Below are 13,843 nucleotides of genomic sequence, written 5' to 3'. Positions count from 1 at the left end.
TGTGCGGCCGCTTTGCCTCCAGCGCGCGGCGCTGCGCTCGCTTTGATCGCTTCGTGCGCTGCCAGCCGGGCTCAGCCAGCCGCCTGGAACTGAGGACCATTCTTCGAATCTGCGGCTTTCATGACGTCTCCCTGCGTGGTCCAGCACTTTTCTCCTAGCCAGGGATTTTTTTTTTTTTTTTTCCGCCACTCTCGCCTTTTCTCCCCTTCCCTCTCTCTCCACCCGGTCTCCGCCCCCCCCCTCCCCCGCCCCTGCTCGATCGCACACCCCTCCGCCCCTCGGTTGGCACCCCAGGCGCCCAGCCCGGCTCTCCGCTCGCGGCCAGAGAGAGCCAGTTCCAAGACGGCCGGCCGCACCTGGCCGGAGAGGCTGGGCGGGCGGAGGGGTGGGGACCCGCGGAAACCTGGAAGCTAGACCCGGAGCTGGCTGCACCGCGAGGAGAATGGAGTCTCCTAACCGCCTCCCGGGGCCGATGTGAAATTTGACCATCTGAAAACCCCGGGTTTGTTTTGTGGGGTTTTTTTTTTTTTCCTTGTCTTTTTTTTTTTTTTCCTCCCCTCGCTCTCCATCGTGTAAGTGAATTATTAAAGCTTGCTCCGCTCCAGGAGAGAAGATCATGATTGAATGAAGCCACCCAGTCCGCAGCAAGGTAAGCGGTGCGCTGAGTTGCTAGAAGGCGAGAAGCTAGCAGCGACCTGGGCAAGAGGTTTCGTGCCCTCTGGTCCCCACTTCCCCCTCCCCAGCTTCCGCCGCTGCATGCATCTCCACTCTGATGAGAAACGGGGTATGCCCAAATCAAGGGACAGGCGAGAGAGAAGCAGGTTACATAACAGAAGGGAAATCTGTTTCATACGGTTCTCATTAGCGACTGAAAACTCTCAAGGGGGGCGGGGGGGTGCGGGGAGAGGAGGGGTCTGCATGCTCTGAGCTCGGAGAAACCCCGTCAGTGATTACAGACATCATTTCAACATCCGTTGGCAAAGATGAAATGCAGGGACGGACTAGCAGGGGTGGCTTGCTATGTAGTCATTCACAGTTGGGAGAAGCCCATCGTCTTTGTGGAAAGCTGTATCCTTGTTCTTTGCCTAGAGGAGAGGAGGAGAGAGAGGGAGAGACAGAAAGAGAAACATGAGAAGGAGGGAAAGAAAAAGTGAGGGGTGGGGAGAAACAAACAGAGAAGGGGAAACAACTCCCAACTGTTCTCAATCAGTATAACCAGAGCTGTGATATAATGACTAGCAACAGTGATAGGAAGCTCTCCCCAGAAGTAAGCTGAATTGTTTTGTAATTATAAGAGGGAAAAAAACCACCACCACCAACAAAAAACCTCTAAATGATAAAAATGAGATGTTTACTGCATTTAGGGGATTGGGTGAATCCGCTGGCTTGCTTCCTCCTGGGTATATGTTCATTTGCATCAAGACATTAAGCTTGAATGAGTTTTTAGCAGAAATAGCATTAGTATTCCCCAAAACCAATAAAACCTTTGAGTCAATCCACAGGTACATCTCTTGTACCAGGTTCAATATGGAGAGGCTCTTAGGGAGGAAACATAGCTTGACAAACACAGCCACAGTAATGGGGTGAGATTAGTGGAGAAACAAAATACCAGAATTTTCTGAAGAATCCTGCCTCCACTCCCAAAAGAGAAAGGGTGGTGGGAGTGGGGGATGAAACTCCAGTGTCCAGGAGTTGGAGATTTATCATTAGGTTAGCATGTCTACTGACTGCTTTTATCCAGAGTCTGCTGATCAAAAGGGGCCCCACAGAACTGAGTACAAAGCCACGTTTCAGCCAGCACCATTCCCTACCTTTCTTCTGCTGGAAAATGGAGGAGAGGGATGCCCAGGAGCTGCTTAAAAAGAAGAAGGGGCTTGCTACAGTCAGGGCTGTGCTAACTAAGCTTCGCCCATTTTGCCTGGAGAAGAAGAAAAAGAGAGGAAGAGCTCAAGTCTCCATGGCGACCCAGGTGGGAGGGAGGAAAGCGGCTGCGGCTACAAATAAACGTTGGACAAAAGTTTCCCAGATCGGAGCAAAGAAATAAGGGAGCCAAGTGTCCTGCGGAGGGTCCCAGGGCATAGGCTTTGCCCAGCTCCCAGCCGGCAGCCTGCGAGGGGCTGTCTAGAACTAGCCGGGCCCCATCAAATCTCCCAAAGTTGATCCGGGGACGCTGAAACGGTTGGGCAGCGGGTTTCGCATTCAGCACCAAGGCCAGAGCCCAGGCGGCAGGCTTCCCACAACCCGACCCGCTTCCCCAGAGAACGCTTTTCGTTCCTTTCCATTAAAGACCGATTCCCTTGCCCGTACAGAATCTGGATATATGATTATCCACGGAATTGCGTGGGACAGAGAAGCTTGCAAATCATCCATTTCACGCATGGCAGTGCATCAGAATAGCTATTCAAAGAACATTGAAACAGCAGAGGATCGGAGCTGAGCTGAGAATGGGGGATATCCCACCCTCGGGGAAGGAAAGGGACACACACATACACACGCACGCACACACACGCGCGCAAGCCACAGATCAGTCCCTGATGAGAGTTGCCTAGTTTCAACCAAGTCCCTTTTGCTTCAAAAGCGTTCATTCATTCCTCACCCTCTCTCTCTCTAACTTTTGTCGGGCGTAGAGGGCAGAAAGGGAGCACTGTGGCCAGGGAGATACCAGCTAACCAACTGCTGTCTAGGGGTTCTGAGAACCGGGAGGGTGGAGAAATAGTGTACTCTTAGCCCAGACCCGGTAGACTTCTCAGCAGAGCTGGTGAGCTCCAGGAAAGGGAATCCAGGTGCGTCTGTGAGATGAGATCCAGTGTCTAACTTCAAGTCAGCGTGTGAGCAGAGCAACTACATCTCTAAGGTTGCAGGCATAGCAAACAGAGGAGGAGTCACTTCTCTTAATAGAAACGAGGAAGAAACTGTGCCAGAGGGGACGATTATTGCCATTCCGTTTCCATTTCAGCATTCATACAGAGGAAACGGGTAAGTTCCTCTCGTCGTTCTGTGTTCACCGTAGGCAAGACTGGTCTCTGTCCTCCTCTCCTCAATTTTGGTACCAGCTCCTCACACAACCTTCCCCCAGACTGATTCTGATAAGGAAAATCAGTAGAGCAAGGTGGCAGTCCCATTTTGAACAGGAAGCTATTAAAGGGGGGCATTCAGGTGTTACAAGGCACACTTTGAGTTGCAGAGCCCAGTCAAGGTTTGACAACTGGATGGAAATGCTAGTAAAGAATCAGCAATTCCCTTGGATGTCATTCTCTTTTGAGGATGCTCTTATCCGTGTGTGGTCTTGAGCTAGTTCTGGATTGTTGTTTAGGAAGGTAAGCAAGATGTATCCTGGTTTTCCTTGTTGGGCATTTCATTGCTTTCCAAAGATGAGCTGTGCAGAGCACTCATGACTTGGATAAAGCAGTGTGTTTATACTTTCCAGTCTTTTTTATTTTCTTGTGATTGCTAGTGAAAATGGAAGCAGTCTGTTCCAAATCTGGGCAAACGGTGAGATATTACACTCCATTTACATTTCATTCCTGATGGATATTGACTAGTTTATCTATAGCTGAATGTATAGAAGCCCTGCTACCTAAAGTAGAAAGAAGTGATGTGTGGAGTATTATTGGGGCTGAAACAAGGCAGATTACTCTGTCTTTGCTTCATCTGATCTCACCAGCAGAAAGTGGATGTTACTTATGATGATAAAGTCAGATAAGAATATAAATTATTAGTAAAGTTGAATTTCTCTCATTAATTTTTCTTTTAAAAGGCAGAAACATAAATGAACTGGGTGAAATTGTTCAATCATCCTTAGTTCTGGTAGATTCCATGTTCATGTATTCAGTGCTTATTTACCAGACTGTGGTTTGCTTCCTTCTTGGATGGCTAATTGCTGAGCAAAATGTCATTATGTCCTGATGGCAGTCAGTGGCATATCCCAAATAATTGGCTTACCCATTTCAAGTAGGATTTGTTAAGAAGAGCAACTTAATTTTATTCCAGCACACTTGGAGCTGTTTTGTAATTTGTTTATATAATTTTGGTACCTCACCCGGGTATTTCCTGAACATCAGTGTAATATATTCACTTGTATGACCTAGATGTTTGTTTAATATGCGGGACGGGCATTGGCTCTTTCCTTTGAGTACATAGCATTGCTTCTATTCACTCTCATATTCTTCCCCATTCTCACAAACTACCCTTAGTTTACAGGATAAAAGAGAAAATAAAACATGAGAATAACTGTTTAATAAGCAATAAGAAATTCATTGGAAATTAAAAATTAGTAAAAATAAGAGGGGAGCGAGGGATAAATTAGGAGTTTGGAATTAAGAAATATTTATATTAATATAAAATAGATAAACAACAGAGACCTGCTGTATGGCACAGGGAACTACATCAGTATCTTGTAATAACCTACAATGGAAAAGAATCTGAAAAAAAGAGTATACATATATATTCATATGTATGTGTATATATAACATATACCGAACTGAATCACTTTCCTCTGCACCTGGAATTAACACAACAGTGTATATCAAAATTATACTTCATTTTTTTCTTGAGAAAGTAAATACAGCCTTATGGAAGCTTAACCCCATTCACAGGTAGAAAATGTTACTTTCTTCAAGGGTTTAATAATGTTGATAAAATGAATTCTCTTGAAAACAAGATAAACCCTCTTTTTCAAAATGAGCAGGTAGGCAAGATAAAGCTTTTCTTTTTATCACTAACTATTCCTTAACCAAATGATACGTGAATAATATATTGGTTAATAAGGGAAATGGGCCAGAGAGAATCAGAACAAGGGGGAGGAAGGGAGCTCAGAGAGAAGGCAGTTATTTATTTATTTATTTATTTTAACCAGATTTAAAGTGATGGTACTTTTCAAAGCAAGGTTTTTGTTTTTTTTTTTTTTAAAGTTCATTGCATCAGAACTTTAAGGTTGGTGAAACAGAGATGTTTAAGTTCAACAAATTTGGATTTGGCTTACTAAGATGGCATTCATTGTTTCTTTTATTTTCAATAATTGTCATTTAAGTACCAAGAAAGAATTGGTTCAACCAGATTTTTATAAAATTATTAAATTTGGTAGTATCAATCAAAGGGGAATTGGTAAAGTTGAAAAATTATCCAGACACTTCTGTTGAATTCAGATTATTTTCCCTTCATTATACTTAAGGTATTTAAGGAGGTAGAAAAATACCATAAAGTAATTTGGGATAAAATACATATTAAAATAGATTTAAAATAACTTGTCCTAGAAATAATCAGAACCCTATAGAAAGAAGAGATCATGATAACTGCAGTTAGTGCCCGAATGGTATTCTGACTCTCTTCTGACAAAGGACTATAATACACCCATACTTGATAACATTTTACTGGCACTAATTAATAATACAACATTATTTCCTTCCAACAAAGAAGGACAATGTTATCTTAAAAAGAATATTCAGTATTCCCTAAACTACGGCTTTGATCTAACCATACCTGCTAATCAACTGTAGATACCCAATTATTTATTTATTACTGAATTGAATAGTTATTTAAACAAAACCCCAGAGGCTGACTTTTCTCATTGCACAATGTTCACACAACCATTCAAATCTCTTTTGTCCAGACGCATTAAGACCATCAATCAGCTTTCCTACTTACAATGCATGAAGTTAACCCCAATTTCTAATGAAATGGCTGTTTAATTCATGTTTTTACAGATGAATCCAGGTCAGATTAATCCTGGGATTAATCCCGGGTTCCTCTTGACACCTGCGCTTAGGACCAAGGACCATACAGAACTGGCAGCTCTTTCAGTGGATAGACTTTGGGTACTATTCACTGCCAAACTCCCCGTCACAGAGGTGTGGTTACCAATGTGAAAACCTTACAAAGTGAATCAGCAAATGAATCAATAAGATCCACATCCTTGCCAGCAATTTTTTTTTCTTTTTTTTAGTGTGATTAGGAGGGGGACTGAAACTGAATGTGTTATGTGCATTGTGAGAAAGTCTGCAAGTTAAGTTTCAATCCTCATGCTTTGGCCCTTTGCTCTTTAAACTTACAGGCATTCTTACCCAGAATGAGAGCATAACTTTTTTTTTTAATGATGCTGTAAATTCACATCATATCATCCAACAGGAATGTGTGCACGTGTGACAGTGTGTCTGGGAGGTGTTGTTTGGTGGTGAAAAGCACAGACTCTGGTATCTAACTAACTGCATTTGCATCAAGTTCTAGATTTATCTGTCAGCTTTTACCAGGTTTGGTGCAGTGGCAACCATTCCAAGCTCCCAGTGACTTAACAAAACAAAGTTTATTTCTCCCCCAAATTATATGCCTTTGCTGGTCAGCTGTGACTCTGCCCCTCGGGTCTTCTTCATTCTGGGATCCCAGCTAAAGGACCCGTCTGATCTGGAACTTTCCATTCCATTTTCAGAGAGAAAGGAGAATGCCACTTTACGCAATGGCTCTTAAAAGTCCTGCCCAGATATGACACAAGTTATCCGCTCACAGTCCGTTGACCAAAAGCAAGCCACGTGCCATGCCGATGCCAATGGTCAATGACGTGGAGATGGAGATGTATATTTCTCCCATCCAGAGGTACTGCAAGTCACATAGCAACAGGTGGAGATGTAGGATCTTCTTACAGAGAAGAGGGTGATACCTGGTGACAGGGTATAATCCGTGGCACTAACTGAGTGACCCTGCTCTACTTCGAGCTCTTGGTTTGCCTATCTGTAAAGGGGACGTAATAATAATATCTACTTCAGAGATGTTACAAGGATGAATGTGACAGTGAAGTTCTTAGCACAATGTCCAGAACAAAGCAGTCACTATATCAGCAGTAGATGCTGTTGTTTATTTCTAACAATGTGTCATTAAATTTCATCCTCAATGAGGCTACGTGAACTCTATTAATTAGATAGCTGCTGCAACGGGAAAGTCCCTAAATCACAGCTGCTTAGCAAAATAGAAGATTATTTTTCATCCGTGTGAGTCTAATGGCAGAGACCATACCAGCACCCAGGATGATGGATACTTATTTATCTCTAACACCTGGCTTCCACGATCCCCTGAGCATTTGACATGCAGTTGGCAGATAGGGAAAGGGGGGGATAGATGACTATGCACGAGATTTTCAGTGGCACAAGTCTGGAAGTAATTCAGTCTTGCCCATATTGCATCACCACACCTAACTGCAAGGGTAGCTGGAAACGGCAGTTTATCTCTATGCCCAGGAGGAGGGCAAACTGGTAGGGTGAGCACATTTGAGTCTTTGACATATATACCCAATATTAAGCATGCAGATTTGATTACTGTAATATAAATGTCTGATATCAAAGAAATATAGTTAGTATGGGTCAGGAATAGAGTGGAGCAGAGGAGATGATTTGTCCCAGTGGTGAAAAGATCCCTGGCTGAAAATAGTGTTTTGTTGAGCCCCTGAATCTTTCTTCAGTGGTGTATTTTTAATCAATTAATTTATGGTTACTTTACTATATTGTGGTGGTTTTTGCCATACATCGACATGACTTTAGTTGGGATCTTTTGACTTTAGGGGCTTCCCAGGTGGCACCAGTGGTTAAGAACCTGCCTGCCAAGGTGGAAAACATGAGACACTGGGTTCAATCCCTGGGTTGAGAAGATCCCCTGGAGAAGGGAATGGCTACCCACTCCAGTATTCTTGCCTGGAGAATTCCATGGACAGAGGAGCCTGGCAGGCTATAGTCCATGGGGTTGCAAAGAGTTGGACACGACTGAGCCACTAACACTTTCACTTTTTCATACATTCAAAAAAGAGAAATGTCAGAAGGAGATGCGTGAGAAAGCAGCATGGTGGTGACCCATAATGTTTTGTATTGTTCTGTTCCAGCTCTTTTGTATTGTTCTGTTTCTCCAGCCAAGGTGCCAAAGCCCTGGTGCATTCAGGCAGGGCCAAGGTTGCCACTGAAACAGTAAACACCCACCGTTAATATGTGAAAACACCCTGTTCATCCTTCTATGGGGCAGTTATCCTGGATTGGGGAACTCATGAACACTGTAAATATCTTACCATTGCAAGGTGAATAACATCTCACAGTGGAACCTGTATTTAATGACTTGAGTATCCTTGAGAAGAGGCATTATTTCACTACCGCTGTTACCAAAAGTAGGGTCTGGCTGCTCACTGCTCAAAAGCCAATGAAGAGGTCAGGAAAGTGGAAAGGAAAGTTGGTCTTATTTTGGATGCCAGCAACTGGTAGGGGAGGCAGACTTCTGTCCAAAGGCTGACTCCCCCCTCACTGACAATCAGTGGGCAAGAGCATTTACAGACAGAGGGAAGGGGCTACATCCAGAAGTCATCTTGAAACTGACAGTCAGCTCTGACCATCATCTTGAAGTTGATCATCAGTGGTCTGACCAGCATTGTCTTGATGGTTTTAGGTACAGTTAATCTTCAGTTCCAGGGTCGGTGTTTTTCCTTTTTTTGAGGCCATTTTTATGGCAGCTTATATCACAGCTACAGTCTGGTCATTATGTAGCTAACTTCTCCACCTGGTGAGGGTTTCAGTATCTATAAGACAGCTCACAAGATGTGGCTCAGAATATTATCTGTAGCCCTTGAGAAGGAACTAAAGTTCCTCGACTGTGCCTAATGACTAAACTATAATTATTGGATCTCTTTTGAGTGTTTTCCTTTGTTTCTGTGTGTTCTCATTTCCCTGATTAAACTTACTTTTTTTTGCCAAAGTTTGTTTTACCAGACCAAAAGGCAGGCTGAGGACTTGGAGGGGGGCAGGGCAATTATCATAGGGTCCTGCTGTTTCACCAGCTCCTGTCATTTCAACCTAGAAGGGATATAACCTGACTCCGTGGCTTACAGAGGGTGCAATTAGGATGATAGGTAAGTCTAAACCATGTAAAGTAAGATACAGATGAAGGAATTGTGGGTATTTCTCCTAGAGAATTCTTGACTGAGGAGCAGGAAGGTCATTTTCAGGTATCTTGATATTTGAAGATGAAGAGACTAGAGTTGCTCTGCTGGCCTCTACAGGTACAAGTAGGACTCGTGGTAGAAGTTACAAAGTGACATGTTTTCATTCAGTATAAGAAAGAATGTTCTGTAGTCAGAGCTAGGCAGGGCCGATATGATCTATTCTCTCCATTGGCACCGCTCTGAATTCCCCATCCCTGGAAGGCGCAAAGGAGGGAGGAGCTAAGAAGTGCAATCGTCGTGCTGCCTGTGTTTTAAAGTTTCTACCAGCGCAAAGAGCTTCCAGGTCCCATGAGGGCAGTGATGACCTACAGTTTTGGTCCACAGATCAGACTGGACCTCCATGAGGTCCATAGAGTAGGCTATGATGGTCACTCTATGAGGCCAGCATTTTATGGGGAAACCATCATTTCTCTAAGAGAGAAAGGAGTCTATTTCTCCAAAGTGACATTTCAGTCCACACACACAATGTGTGGTCGGTGAGAACAGGCATGGAATGTAGGGACCACGTGGTGACGCTGTATCTATGGGCCTCGTAACTCACGGAAAAGACTTATGCACCTGATTGATGTTGTCAGGGCCTCTCTATCTGCAATCAACAGGTAGGACGTGAAATACCTCTTTGGAGGTATCTCATGGCACTCTGGGGCCTTCCCGGGTGGCCCTAGTGGTAAAGAATCCACCTGCCAATTCAGGAGATGCAAGAGACATGGGTTCGATCCCTGGGTTGGGAAGATGCCCTGGAGGAGGAAATGGCAACCCACTCCTGTATGCTTGCCTGGAAAATTCCATGGACAGAGAAACCTGGTGGGCTACAGTCCATGGGGCCCCAAAGACTCAGACACGACTGAGCACACACACGCACACAGCACCCTGAACCTTCTTATTTGTGAAAAGCCCCAAGTTCTTTACAGTGTAGGGACCCCAGTGACATCAGCCAGAGTACAATTCAGATTTACAGACATTTCTTTTGTGTAAAACATGGTGTGAATAACATAAAATCCCTACTCTTAAGGAATCCAGTTTCAATAATAACAAAGAAGGAATGGACCCCTTCCTTTTAGGCTGTGTCTTGAAGACTCACCAGTGAATACCCTAAATATATAGTCACCCTCTTGGGGTGAGCAGGCCCCTCACAGTGAGACACAGAAGGAGAGAGAATGCAGAGAAGCAAGTGAAGCGCATCTGTTACAGACACGCTGTCACAAAGGGATTCCTCCATTGAGGAGACTGTGTTAGGCGGCCCTCTTTCTCATCAGCAGCTAAGCCCCTCTCCTGGCTCCTTTCTGGCCCCAGGTGGATCTCTGTGGGCAGAAGGAAGCACCAGAGCTCACAGAAGGCAGCTTAGGTCAGTGGTTCCCAAACTGTGTCCCGGAACTGGAAGCAATGGTATCACCAGCATGACTGCTTGCAAATGCTAATTCTCAAGCCCACCCCAGACCCACTAAATCAGAAACTGGGGATGGAGCAAACTGTCTGCCTATCTCCTCCAGAAGTCAAACACACACTGATGCTAAGAACGGCTGGCTTAGGTTCTTCTCAAACACTGCCCCTCTTGTAGGCTTCTTCCCATAGTGAAGACTTCCACGTGGGTGCTCACCTGAGAACTGTGCAAAGTCACAACCGGAGATGGAATGCCTGTCCTTACCTTCCTCTGCAGGGTCTCAGTGCCCAGGGGGAAGAGACAACAACAAAAGGCTTTTGTTCCAACAGATAAAATATGCAGCATCCACACTAAAGTGGAGAAGATTATGGGCAGAAAGCAAGGGCTTCTCTACCGTTCTCTTTATATAAATAAACTGCTCAGCCTTTTGGAATTCCAGATAATCTGTCCAGAAGGGTTTTAGTTCTTACATTAAATTAATAGTCTCATCTATTATCCTTTAAATAAAAGACGCTATCAAGAAATTAAAATGGTGTACTCTGGAGAAAAGCCACAGTACAAAAAAATTGAATAGCCGGCTTATCATGGCAAACCTTCGTGCAACCAAGGGGAGAATAATTATAGTTCTGTAACATTTGCTTTTGTTTAAAACATCTCTTGACCATCTGTGTATTTCCAGACATTGACCTTTAATAGCTGCCCCCTGGATTATCATGGTGCCTTGAACCAGTCAGTCAACAGATCTTTAAGACTACTTACTGTGTGTTGAAAAAAATTTGCACAATATGAGAGTTGCGAGTTAAGCTTTATTTGGGGCAAAATGAGGACTTTAGCCTGGAAGGCAGTGTTTCAGAAAGCTCTGAGAAGTTGCTCCAAGGAGGTGAGGGAAGGAACTAGGATGTATAGGAGTTTGACAGCAAAGGGCAAGTAGTTGGAACATTAAGAAATGATTTTTGATTAAAGAAAACCAGGTATCCCAAGTTAAGGAACTTGGAGCTTTTCTACATGTGGGAAGATGCAAGAGTCTGGACTCACTGAAATCATTTCTTTGATATGCACCTCACATACCTGGGGCCAGTATCCTGTGTTTTCACATCCTGAGTTTCCTCAGGGCTCACCCTAGGGAGTAGCCTCAGGCTGATGGCTACTAGATGGCAGATACTTTTCAGCCTTGCGTTTGTTCAGGAGTCACTGGCTCATGTTGGATGATGGTGACATCCTTTGTTTAACTGATATGGCAGGAAATATACCATTTATCACCTGGAAAGAAGACGAGGAAAGAAAAGGGGAAAAGCATCCCCATTTCAGCGCTCACAGGCATTAGACTTTACAAAAACAGTATCATCAATTAAACAGTACTGTACAAGACAAAGAAGCATAGCTTTAAACAAGAGAGTGCTAGGTTTTGAGTAAGGAAAGGGGATGTTAACCAAAGCTAGTAACAAGAGGAAACATCCAAGAATATGGTGAAAGGTAAAGGAATCTTTGAAGAGGTGGGATTTTGATGGGGAAACAGGAAAGGAAAGGCTTTTCAAATGAGAAATCAGTCTGCATGCAGAAAGTATGGGCAGTGAGGTTTGGGCAGGCAGGGGTATGGTGGGCCACGCCATGGAGAAAATAGAGACCAGGCATCAGCGTGGACCTTGAGTCTTAGATCTCAAGGAGTGGCTTTGGTTGGGGGGCAGAGGGGAGCATACAGATTTTACTTTGTCACTTTTGTCCGTCAGCCTCGGGCAAGGCAAACTTGAAAAGAAATACTGGAAACAGCTGGACATTGATAGGGAAGAAGACCTAGCATCTTGACTCAGAATTATCAACCCCCAACAGAGAAATGGTCCCATTTGAGCGCCATCAGTGGTGCTGAAATTAGATCACTCATGAGTGGAGAGACCAGGCTGATGATGGCTTCAGTCCAAAGAAAGCTCCAAAATCATGTACTCCATGAGCAAGAGGGATTGCATGTGGCCCTAGTCCAGGTGTGGAGTGTCGAGCTCGTTCCGGTGGGTAAATAACACAACTGGGAAGGAGGCTGAGCTGAGAGCTGCGGTTCCGTGGTTGTCATCACCTTCACATGCAAACGCTGGGCTGCAGCGTTCCAAAATGTGTCTTTGGGAATTTGTCATTCCTGAGGCATCGTGAGGACAAGGATGCCCACAGTTACATATGGGGGATTTGTTAATCCTGCCAGGGCCTTGCTATTTTGTGATACAAAGCAGAGAGAAAAAAGAACTCCTTTGACTCCTTTCTCGTTTGCAAAAATAGTGTTGCTTGATATTCGTCTCATAGTCATTCCTTGTCATGTATGTTGGAATCCCACGGTTTTCTCTGCCCTTGGAGTAAAACTCACTAAAGGTTTGATGGAAATCACTGGGGATTTAGTCTCACTCTGAACAGCATGAATGGAGCCCCCAGGAAACATGGGGTTTTAGATGGGTTGCTGCTCAGTAGCCTGTCACTAACTCAGACCTCTCACTGAGCTGTCACCAAAGAGTAAACATAAATTGGGCTTTGTGTGGACCCACCTTCCTTTGGGAATAGCCTCAGTGGCTTGGCCCCCTTCAGCACAAGGCCAGGTGTCGATGAGATTTACCACTGTAAAAAGAGTAAAGATCATTCTTACAAGACCTCAAAATGGTAAAAATAGTGAACTACAATATGTTTATTTCAGCCAATTTTATGTTTCCGCGAAATAGTTCCTTCCGTCTACACTGTGGATATAAGAATCTCGATTCTTCGTTCCTGTTATGTGCAGAAGTGGAGTTTATTTTAAATTAGCCATGTTGAATCTTTTGTGAGATTTGGCTGTCGTGGGGAGAACAAAACAGGTTATGTTGGGCACTTGGTAATGACGGCGATTATCCGGAATTCACAGTCAGAAAGAATAAATGCCCTGAAAATTCCTGGTTGTAAATAATCATCTAATCTCCAAAACAATACCAAGTGAAGTGAAGTGAAGAGAAGTCACTCAGTCGTGTCTGACTCTTTGTGACCCCATGGACTGGAGCCCACCAGAATCCTCGGTCCATGGAATTTTCCAGGCATGAATACTGGAGTGGGTTGCCATTTCCTTCTCCAGGGCATCTTCCCAACCCAGGGATTGAATCCGGGTCTCCCACATTGTAGGCAGATGCTTTACAGTCCAAGCTACCAGGGAAGCCCACCATGGCCCTCCCATAAAGTGTGTAAATCCTGGATTTTAGAGCCACTAGACAAGAAAAAATGACATTGTGGTAACACACGATACTAGTCTGGAAGATGAGAATTTAATCAAAATCTATCAGTCATTTTCAAATAAACCTCTGTTGTTGTTCAGTTCCTAAGTCATGTCCCCCCTTTGCACCCCCATGGACTGCAGCACACCAGGCTTCCCTGTCCTTCTTTATCACCTGAAGTTTACTCAAACTCATGTCCATTGAGTTGGTGATGCCATCCAACCATCTCATCTTCTGTCGTTTCCTTCTCCTCCCGCCTTCAATCTTTCCCAGCATCAGGATCTTTTC

The 13,843-nt window shown here is 44.2% G+C and overlaps 1 protein-coding gene across 2 annotated transcripts in view; it reads left to right on the top strand.

The window, feature by feature from the left end:
* The first annotated feature begins 236 nt into the window (after positions 1 to 236).
* Positions 237 to 13,843, top strand: part of KCNJ6 (potassium voltage-gated channel subfamily J member 6) — a 331,877-nt gene continuing 318,270 nt past the window's right edge. Inside the window, exon 1 of one of the 2 annotated variants that reach the window (XM_027548902.1) lies at positions 237 to 649. The gene's annotated coding sequence lies outside the window, so the exon portion shown is untranslated. Of the gene's footprint in view, positions 650 to 2,669; positions 2,977 to 13,843 lie in introns of those variants that run through there. The other variant, XM_027548903.1, reaches the window with a different exon arrangement.

Source organism: Bos indicus x Bos taurus, chromosome 1 (assembly GCF_003369695.1).
Source record: "Bos indicus x Bos taurus breed Angus x Brahman F1 hybrid chromosome 1, Bos_hybrid_MaternalHap_v2.0, whole genome shotgun sequence".
NCBI lineage: Eukaryota > Metazoa > Chordata > Mammalia > Artiodactyla > Bovidae > Bos > Bos indicus x Bos taurus.
Note: the sequence above shows the minus strand (reverse complement) of the source record. Positions and strands in the feature narration are given on the sequence as shown.